Here is an 11,766-nt window from a genome sequence, read left to right on the forward strand (position 1 = left end):
ATTATTTAAGGAAACTGATTGCTACAAACCACTTGAGTTAAAATATCTATGAGCACTGTGAACTTACTCTAAGTTGAAGTAATGTGATATTAAATAAACTCATTACCTTAAATAGTGAGTTCAAAACTCTTTTCAAATAAGTAGAATTAACTTTTAGTCAATTTCGAGTTAACTGCACTCATTTTATTTGATAAAGTTGACTGTTGGGTTTTACAGTGTACCTAAATCAAGTTATTGTTATTAAAATTTTTTAAGGAAAGAAAACCCGTCATAAAATTGGTTTTTATAAAATAATAACATGCAATAAAAATGACAAAAGAGGCCAAATGCAAATACATTCACTCATGTGACCTCATAAATCCTGATGTGTTTTTGTTTGTTAGTACAATTACCCCCAATATAAAAGAGTTTTTTTTCCCCCTCATATCACAACCTCTTTAAGTACAATCTCAGATAATGATTAAGTCTATTAAATGAATGGTAACCAGGTGCTCGGTAATTCTTGGTTATTTTCATGCGTGTTAAAAAAGGGTGAAAAAGAGTTTAAGAAAGTGGTAGACGGTGTCTTCATTTGATTGGCTAATTAACTCAGTGGAGGAGAAAGGTCCAATCTGTGTAAGTCTCCTCGTTAAACTCATTCTGTTTCTGATTGTACAAAAGAGCTTTTATCTCCTCCATTCCCCCGCTGCTTCTCCAGCTTAATTAATCATTTCCAGATGAGTTCACCACCCTGTGCTTTAACGTGACTGCAGGAGCAACATTCTTAAGTCTCTCCCCAATCAGCGTATGTGAAGCGTGAGAGTGAGAGTTAGAAGATAAATGAGGTTTTTTAGTTTATTTTTGGTTGCTGGAGGTTGGCTTGAAGGTGAGATCCTTTCGTGGACAAAATTACTCAATCAATTTGTATGGCTGGTAGGTTGAGTTAGCCTTGGACTGCTTATGTAATGGGGTTGAAAACTTGAGCCCCTTCTGTTCTGCACCATTAACATCACCATTTATCACCTTTAGCTGAAATCTTCATTCTCACTTTTCACTCTCTAAAACTGCTTTTGGCAATGTTTCGCGGATCTTATGTTGGTGTTTTTCAATGTATGATCGCGTTTCAGGCCATTAAATGGATTTTTACTTCAAGTCTGATCAATAGGCGGCTTAACTGGACCCAAGTGCTTTCTTAGGCTGTCAGTATCTTTAGAGGAAGGTGAAGTGATATTAGAAATCCAAATTTAGGCCTGTAAGGAAAATGTGAAGAGCAGGGGTTGACAACTAAATCTGTCTTATAATAAGATGTCGGATTATCATGGAGAATGGCAAAAATGGTTTCTTCAACAGAGGTAGATTTAAAAAAGTGCTTACTTCCATACATAAAGATTATACATTTAGGCACCAGTTCTCAATATTAAATATTAAAACACGTGAAGTTTTACAAACTAAAGCTGCGGTTCACACTTTTTCCCCAAAGACTTCCATTCATAAGTACGCGAATGCGTCAAACCGGAAACCTAGGGTCATGCATCAAGTTTCGCAGGTTGCTGCGGTGCAAAGTTCAAGCTTGGTGAACTCTAACCTGCGAAATCGCATCACTTGACTGCTATTCTTGAAGACCATTCGAGGAGCAAAACATGACCTCTCTGGACAGAAATTCAAAACATAAACCAGTCACTTGCTTTTTTAAATGTCTAATAATCTTGTTTATTGTAATCTCTGCCCCTTTTCGCAGCACCATACGACAGAATTTCGCACACATTAACTTTAGTGTGACCGCAGCTATAAGTAAGCCAATCAGAAAGCCCGTCTAGCGATACTCCCTTATCTTTGTTTTTTGAAAAATCCTCCCCCATCTCCTCCTTTTTCAGGGGAGCTCCTAAGAACTACCTGATCTCGTTCCCCCTTACATGCTCATTGACCAGGCTGGAGCCCTGAGCTCAATCTTCTCCGAGCTTAGGGTTCACTCTGGGGACAGCATGCCAAACCTATACCTATTATCATCAAACAATATCTAAGTGTGAACTCTTGGAATAATAATAATAATAATAATAATAGTAATAATAAGCATATTCTACATGATCAAGTCAACATTTGTCATCAAATTTGTCAGCAACCTTTTTCAATCCACTTTAAATGTTGATGATAGATAGATAGATGACGTTAAAATCTTGACACAGCTCTTTTGAATTCAATCAGTCTCAGTTTTTTTTTTCAGATGGACTGGAGGATGGTGAGATTGGATTTCTGTGTGGAACATTTGCATATACAAAAAACAAAAAACAAAAAAAAAAAACCTCACTGGATTGTTGCAATTACTAGCAAAACCAATATCTATAAATGACTGACTTCAAACCATTTTTGTTGATGAAAAAAATATTCATGGCCCAAGACTTTTGCACAGTACTGTATTATTTATACAAAAGTATCTAGCTGCAGACTTGCACATGCAATCTCAGACATGCACTCAATAGACCTAGTGATGTCACTGTGAGGGGTAGGGTTAGGGACACGCATTAAACACTTGTATACCCACTCTCTATTCATAGTAATCTATTTTCCTGACACCATAAATACTGAACAACTTTAAGGACAATGTTCAACTAGTTACAATGTCTTATTAAAGGATTTTTTTTTCATGAAAGGAAAAAGAACAGCCAATCAGAATCCTCCCGTCTTTAATGAGCTTGTGCATTTACTGCGCAATACTCTCTTCATTGGTTTACCTGCTAACTCCATTTTAAAATTACAATAAATTGAAAACTGCTGCTAGAATTATCTTACATCACCCCAATTTTACACAATCTCCACTGGCTTCCAGTACATTGCATTAAATTAAAAATTATCTTACCTTCAAATCACTACACGGCTTATCTTCGTCATACCTTTGTAATTTACTTCACTCCAACCCGGTCATTGCAATCATCTGACTCTGGCCTTCTTGTTGTCTCTCGACATTTTGCTTTTATAGGGAGGCAGATCATTCAGTGTTGTTGCACCAAAGCTCTGGAACTCTCCCACACTCCCTCCGCTGCATCAGTAATATTTCTAGGTTAAAGTAATTTCTTAAAACCCACTTATTTTCTGAATGTTACAATCATTGTGTTCTGTAGCTGTTGCTTGTCTTTATTTTTTTGCCATTCGTTCTTGTCTATGCTTTTTCTTTGATGTATTTTTAATCTGCTATTTTCTTTAACCTTTTGTTTTGTTTTTATTCTCCTACTTTATTTGTTAAGTGTCCTTGGGCACTGTAAAGGTGCTATATACAGGGTTCTTACAACTTTTTCAACTTCAAATTCCAGCCCTTTTCAAGCACTTTCAAGATGCATTTTTATATGTTTCCAGCACCTAACAACCACAGTTAATTATGTTTATATATGTTGTATGTACTTTTTTCACATTTAAATTCATTGTCCAATTAAAAAAAAAACACAATATGACATTTTAACTTCAATTGTTGAATACGTTAGAGCATAGATTGATTGGGATAGTGCACACAAAAATTATTAAAAAAAATAAAAAATAAAAAGTATGTTTTTAAGGTTGATCTCTTTAAACCTGAAGTTGATATCTCAAGAAATGAATTTACAGTAAGATTTTGCTTACGTGTAGTACTAAACTTACATGGCCAGTCAGTCACGATATTTCATGTGCACTGCTATTTTTTATTTTTTTTTTTTACAGTCATCGGTTTGGTGTTTCAGGTGCAAAGATGCAGTCTGGGTGAATGTCTCCTAAGTACTGTTGTAAAAAAAATAAATGAGTGAAAAGAAGAGAGAACCCAGTCCAGGAGACTCGAAACAAGCAGAATTCCTTTATTGAGACGTGTTGGTTAATCTGCAGTCATACAGCGTCTTTAAGATGTCCATGTGTCTGCAAGAGCCTACTAGAGGTCCGCAGTCTGCAAGTTCTTTCACAAGTCTCTCACAAGTCTCACACAAATCTATGATTTCATGGCTATATTGTGTTCTTAGGAGAAGGGGATATAGCTAAACAAAGCATGCAAATTAAGGCCCCGTTTACACTAGTGCGTTTTAGTTTTAAAACGGCGTTGTAGAATGAAAACGATCCGCGTCCACACTCGCGTTTTACCCAGTGTTTCTGAACAGCTCTCCGTCCACACCAAAACGCTGAAAACGCACATCACGTGACCACACACACACTCTCGGGCAAGCGCTCCAGCATTTCTACCCAGATGAGAGCTCTGCTTGTCGGACTGCTCATCAAGCATCTCCCGCTGGATCTAATCTCACTATATTTGCTAAATGTGATATTTCCTTCATGTTGTTGTCTTTATCTAACGACATAGGCCTTATTCCCTTACTTTGGTCATTGGAATCTATTAAGTTACTTGTTCACGGGTAACATGTTTTGGTTAAGCGCAAAGATAAGTTAATGATTAATCCAGGTACATTGACTGATCGCTTGCCTTTATTTCCTACAATGTATAAACTTATTGTATGTTATACTTTTATAATTATCGATTATTAAAACTGATATTCAGCAAAAGAGAGGGTGTTTCGTATTTTCACTGAAATTGAAAGGAGGCAGTTGTTATCGGCTCCATTTTGTTATAAATATCCACACAGTGAAGATGACGCTCATATATTCAGCACGGCGCCTCAACATTTCTGCTGTCTGTTAAGTTGCTAATATTAAAAAGAAAATAGGCAGTTCCTTAAATCATGTTTACATTTTATTGTTGAGAAAGTGAAACAACGTAGCCAAGGTGATGAAGTTATAAAGTACACTGTTCCCTTTGAAGATTTACCCGTGTCCTCGGTATGTTTTCCATATCAAACTGAGAAGGGGGAGACTGCAGCCTTGATCAAACTTGCGAAGTCTTAACTTACAAGAAGAGGATGCGAGACTGAACTGTATGTGGGCTACTTAATATTGAGGAAAAGCCCCAATCAGATAGGCGAATGTCTGCAGCCCCGCCTCCGTTTTCAGATGTCTCCGTCTTTCCCCATCCACACTGAGACGGAGCAGCAGCGTTTCAGAATGAAAACGGCCTCTCCAGCGTTTTCAAAACGCTCCGTTTTCGGCGCTCGAGAACTCCGGCGTAGTGTGGACGGATGGCGTAACCGTAGCAAAACTTATGCGTTTTCAAACTAAAACGCACTAGTGTAAACGGGGCCTAAGAGTTGTGGTCGGCAGGGTAAACTGCTTTTTCCGGCCTGATCTTATCATGTTCTGGAGACAAAACCTTCTGACCATTTGATTGAAAAGAGTAAACAATAGACACCCCATGCTGTGAAACTGATAATTGCATCACTTTGGCTTAACCTGTAGTCAGCAAGGCAAAGGTTAAATGACCCTCCTAGCTGGCATGTCAATGAAATAATATAATTAAAAACCAGAGAATATAACTTTTCAGTTATACGTAGATTATTGTTAATTTGAAGTTAGATGATATAAATTTATATTTCCACAGTACGTATGAAGCTAATAATTACCCAAAACTATCTGAACTTGAATTTTGTTCATTTGAATTATTAACAATTGTAAGTTATTAAAACTTATTATATGCTATTAAAATGTTTTGACTTAGAATTCCCTGAACTAAAAGATAAGTTTAGGGTATAGGTCAGAATCAGCTCTTTACCCCTTAAAACACTGAATGCTTAAATACAGGATGTTTGATTAACCAAAGACATGTAATTGAATTAAATATTTAAATTTTATTCAATGAAGCATGTATGTTTATTACTGAAAATAACTGACCCCGAAAGTCAATTTGCAGATGAACAAATGCCAGCAAACTCATGCAGAGCTGTGATTGGGCAAAATGCTTAGTCTGACTTTTCGGTGATCATCTACTCTTCCTGTTTTCTGAATTTCATCATCTTAAAAATTTTAAACTGTATTTTTATATACCCAATATCAGCAGTCTATGAACTCAAAACCAAAAAAAAAAAAAAAAGTTTGAATACATGTCTAAAAAAATGACTTAAAAATATTTAGTTGTCTTAAATTCAAGATGTTCAAGAATCAGGATAAGAAATTCAAGTTAAGGAATTCAAATTCAAAAAATCTTTAATAGCATGTAAAAATCAGTTTTATTAACATACAATTGTTAATAATTCAAGTGAACAGTTTAAATTCAGATTGTTTTGGCACATTATTAGCTCCATAAATAAGCACATATGGTGAACATTTTGTAATAAAAACTGGTCACACGGCAACAATTTATGCACTCGCACATATGCTCTTAAATATATTTTAAGGTCACACATAGATAAAGTTTGTGCGCATATGCAACCAAAATGGTCACAATTTCTAGCCCTGCAATTTCAAATTCAAGCAGGTCCAAGCACTTTGTCCAAAATCCAAGCACAAAACATTAAATTAAAAATCAAGCAATTCCCAGGATTTCCAGCACCCGTATTAACCCTCTATATAAAATATATATTTTATTGTCATTATTATTAATTATAATAAACAACTATATTGTGCATTGTTCTGGTATGACTACCTTGATGCTATTTTCTGGGCCCAAATTCTGGGTCAAATTGGTCCAAATTTTTCAATACCATGTTTTGCTATCCAGGATTAACTGATCTATCTTACTTTTATGACAGTTTTTAAAGGAACATTGGGTTGGATCACTGATCCAAATACCAAATTTTAGCATTACCAAATCCTGTTTACTTGAGCCTTAAATGGAACGTTTAGCCAACTGGCTTAGCAAAGAACAACAGGTAGGTAAAATGCCAGTGAACACAAACACCCATAGTTTGTTTTAATTAATGGTAAGAAACAGAAACACTGCAATCAACAAACACTTGTTGATTGCACAAAATTTTTTAGGTAGTTCTAATACAAAACTGCTTTAATATTGTTTTGTTGTTTACCACATCTCATTGGATGTGAAATGCTTCTTAAAGGTTTCAGATATAAAGGAATTTATATATCATCAGTGACCATTAAGTTTGTAATCATTCGCTTAAAAAATAAAACTTTCAATTTTATTTGGTTTATTTGGTTCGAAACAATCATAACTAAATCCAACCTTCTGATGGGATCAAGATATCCTGTTTTTTGGAGCAAAGAGATCTCAATCGGAGTTCAACGTTTTGGACAGGTTTGATCCAAATCAAATGTTAAGATTGGATTACATGGTCTGATCTTAATTTAAAAACCCTGTATTACATTTGAAAAACCCATTTCCAAGATTTGATCCACTTCGTGATCCACAAATTTTTTAAAAACTAGGCCCTGGAGCTGATTGTAGTTATTTATAAATTATAACATTTTTTTCCACACATGTAAACCATATATATAGCAAGGAAACAATATTCCCCATATTTAGCTTGATAAATATATTTGATTCATATTTCAAACGAACTGTAGCCATGTTAAAATTACCCGCACTGACTAAATGTTGAATATGAAACTAATTAACTGACTCGGACTAATCTTAAGAGTTTACTTAGTGATTAAAATGTTCATGTGCATGTGCTATTTTTGACTTCATGGTGAAAGGTTAATGAGGCACCTTGCTAATTAACGAGTATGTACTGTAGTGATAACAAATTTACACATGCTGTAGGTCAATGCTGTAACACTGCTACATGCAAGATTTTAAAACTTTGCTTATTTTTAATTAGAACAGGATTAACTCTGCTTAGATTTAACACTAGATGTAGGACATGGACTTCCTTTTTAAAGTGTAACAGAGTTTTTATTTAGATTTGCTAGAAAGAGGCATAAAAAATGTGTTTTCCCTTTGCTGCTTATTTTATTATCACTGATGCAGGAGCATAACAGAACATGCTGTCTGAAGGTAATAAATGAATGTCAAGTACAATCCTTTGCTCAGTTTATCGGAAGCCTTATTATAGATTCAGCCAGAATGAAACACTTGCTGGGAAAAATCATTTTAAACAGCCTGAACACGTTCCACCCCAAAAAAAGGCACGAACAAATGATTTACCAGAATGTCTCTCGCAACAAATTAAGAACACATACATATTTACATTTTTATGAAGTTGGAACCCTTCTGAAGTGCTGTAAATAAGATTGTAGTTAACAAGTGAGAGTCCTGTGAGCGTCTGTGTTCATTCTAGGGTGAAAATCAAATAGAAAGCCTTACTGACAGATATGAGACTTACATTGCACTTTCCAGAAACTCATGATAAAGCCATTGTGCCAACCTTTAATTAAAAAAAAAAAAAAACACATCTGGAACTTAATTAATCCTTTCACGACCAAGGTTTCCCTCAGGACATTCATAAATATCTGATTAATTTAATAAAAAGTAATTTAGCCCTCAAGTAAATTGTGCTTTATCAAATATACACTGTAAAAAATGTTACCTAGATCTAACTTATAAAAAGTGAGGCAAGTGGTTGCATCGGACGTTTTAGGTTGATTCAACTTCCAGCCTTTTTTAAGTATTTTAAACACTAAAACATTGCTTAAAACAAATGCAATAAAATTAAGTTGAGCCAACTAATATTTCTAAAATTACTCAAATCAGATAAACTTACTTTTTTTGTTAAACTTAACTTACTTATACATTGCTATATGTTGACTGTACTTATTTTAATTAAGTATTATGAACTTAATTATTTAAATAAAATTAACCATGCATATTTGATTTAAAATTAATTCAATTAACTTCTGGCTGTAACCTTAGAAAATAAATCTTCGTTTCTATATTGTAAGCACAATATACACTAGGAAAAACAGATAAACAGACTTTCCTGTCAATAACAATTAAATAAGAATGGGAAGATGGATTAAAGACCATAACATGTATTCAATATCAATCAATGTTCCTTTTAATAGTGACTACAAAATAGCCCATTAATGTGGCTACACGTACACAATACATAAATAAAAACATTAATAATACCAGATCCTATTGAGAAATCATCTAAGGCAACTCAGTGAGGAGATTTGCATATTTTGATGAAGATTTAGGATGCATAATGTCCAGCCCCACAAAGAGTCTCTGATATATGTCAAATGTATACAGTTTTGATGGATACTTGTCGAGGACATCGGTAAGTCCAAACAGGAGCCATCATGCATTTGACAGGTTTGGCAAACCTCTGACAGTCCTATGATAATCCAAACTGTGTTGGGCTGATGGCAAATTTTTCTTGTGGGCAGCTGCATGCACCTCTGATTCCTCACAACTCTATTGGTAGAGACAAAAAGAAACAGGAGTTTAGGTGGTTGATACCAAACAACATTAAATAGCTAAATACTGAATAGGAAATAACTACAAGTGAAGTTACAAAAGTGCAGTGAGAATGATGCATGGATGAAACACCTTAGTTTATCAGTTAAAAATTACCTTAGTAAGTTACCTTTAGTAAGTTTGGCAACTTATAAAGCATAAGAATGTGCATGCAATTTAGATATTAAAACTGTTTGAAAATGGCTATATGAAAATTATAGAATACAAATTCTATAATTTAATCGTCATCTTCATTTTGCACCAAACTTTGCACGTCATAATACAAATTCTATTAAATAAATAAATAAATACATTGCCATTTTACAAATTACATTAAGGTTTACATTAATTTTTTGCTAAAGCTACATTTAATTGACTTTTTCTATAAATTTAATGTGACTGGCAAATGACAGTTCAGTGATTTAGTGTTATCAGTTAGCTTTATTGAAAGACTGACAGATAATAAGAAACTGCATTAGGATATTTTTTTTTTTACTGTTTTTACTGTTGCACACATAAAAAAAATCTTCAGATATCAAATGTAGGTTAATTCTATGGAGCCCACTATTGTTTGCAATTTTACCAATGTTTTACTTACCTGCAAATAATTATAGCTGTAATTGTATCTAATGTTTTTCTTACCTGGATGTGAAGTTTGAAGATCCACAGGTAACAAAATCACTTTGGTATCTAAAGACCAAGAACATGCATTTTAGAATGAGGTGCATACAGTTTAAATGGTTCTGTAAACATCAGTAAATGTAATTTAAGTTAAAATAATTTGTAAATCTGTAATTTATTCACTATGCAGCATTAAAAAAAACTTATGGAATAAATCTCTAAAACACAAACTTTAAGTTGTACTTTCTCTTACGTTAAACACAAACTACTTAACTGTTGCATATGTTTCTGCATTTAATATCCATCCTTAATGTGCTGCTATAACTTAGGTGAGCTAACTTTAGCTAAGTTAGCGCTAACAAACTGAACCCCCACACCCCGACCGCCCACCAGTGACCTTGTTAATCGGTTCTGTAACGTTAGTTATACCTACTATTTGTTTTAAAACTACTTTCACTATTTTTCTCAATAATATCACTTTTAATCGTTAGCATAAACTAGCGTTGGTTAGCGTTAGCCAACTTAGCTTTCCATGTGAGAGCAGTCTAACCTAAGGCTACAGTACAATTTACAAAGCTAAAACCTCACCTGCCTAGCGAAGACAGCAGTTTTGCATGACTTTACAATTATCATTCGGCTACATTTGCAACTTACCGTGTTAATCAGATCCGCTGCTGGGAGCAGTTAATGTCGACCATTGCAGAAGCTGCGTCTGCCTGCTAAATCCCGGGCAATGAAAAAGGAGTCACGCCAAACTATTAAAATCACGTTTTATGAACACCTGCCCACATCGACAGCTGCTCTAATAAATTGTCTGTGTCAACTCACTTTTATAACATTTATTCTACACAATAACCACGTAAAAAAATCTACTCAAATAAATTGCATTAGTTTTATTCAAAATATACAGTTATATAAAAACTGATATATTTTAAGTAAAGAGGAAGCAAATTTTATTTTTTTGGTATAAAACAAATAAAATTAACTAGATTGCAATTATTTAAAGTAGATAGAACCAACTTTGTGAGTGTAGCACTTTTTACAGTGTAGTTCTCTTGATTTGTTTTTGTAATAGTTTTTTTTTATTATTTTACCAATTACTATTGTTCATTTGAGACTAATTAACTTACTTAGATGTGTATTTAATGTAATTGGTTTGATGTTAATTGTGCATGATATTTATTATGTATAATAATAATAACAACAACAACAACAACAACAACAACAATAATAATAATAATAATAATAATAATAATAAGATACTAAGGCATGCGCCGATCCCAGTATTAAGGATCAGGTCAATATGTTAAAATACCATGGACCGATACTACTTAACAGTAATTCACTATGTGGATGGGATTTGTTGTCCTACCTGACTTTAATGTGTTAATGGATTAGTTAATGTATTATATATTTATAGCTTAGTCCTTATAAACAATCAGTTTATAAAACACATTATTAACAAATTTATACTGAAGAATAAAACAAATACACAATATGATCCTTGCATAATGATCACAGCGAAACAAGCTAGTGCTCAATTTCATTATTACTTAAATGTCCATGCTTAATCAGTAATCCGTAAGGTCTATCGATTTACAGGGTTATCAACACTGTGTGTATATTTTTGGCCCTTCGTTAAAGATTTTTGTGTTCATCCTTGCTACAGGCAAAAAATAAAACCTTTTAAATGAACTGCTTTCACTGAAACCAAATGTAAGAACTCCGAATCGGTATTCGTTAAGTACACAAATTAAAATACTCATACTCATATCAATTGTAAAAAGTGGTATCGTTTCATCCCTAATAATAATAATAATAATAATAATAATAATAATAATAATAATAATAATAATGAGAGCCTACCACACTTTGCAATCTACTTTAAATGTAAAGCTTATTTACATTTAATAAATGGTATTGTTGATCTTTTCTGTAGTTTTGATACAAACAGAACTATTGAAATGTGG

At 33.7% G+C, this 11,766-nt stretch overlaps 1 long non-coding RNA gene across 1 annotated transcript; it reads right to left on the reverse strand.

Annotated features, from left to right (window-relative positions):
- Positions 1-8,748: 8,748 nt before the first annotated feature.
- LOC147842050 (uncharacterized) lies at positions 8,749-10,510 on the reverse strand. The gene is made up of 3 exons (XR_015501090.1): positions 10,451-10,510; positions 9,818-9,865; positions 8,749-9,133 (listed from the first exon to the last, which is right to left on the reverse strand). It is a non-coding gene; the product is annotated as an uncharacterized LOC147842050 (long non-coding RNA).
- Positions 10,511-11,766: the final 1,256 nt, after the last annotated feature.

Source organism: Danio rerio, chromosome 10, assembly GCF_052040795.2.
Source record: "Danio rerio strain M-AB ecotype USA chromosome 10, GRCz13ab, whole genome shotgun sequence".
In the NCBI taxonomy this organism is placed as follows: Eukaryota; Metazoa; Chordata; class Actinopteri; order Cypriniformes; family Danionidae; genus Danio; species Danio rerio.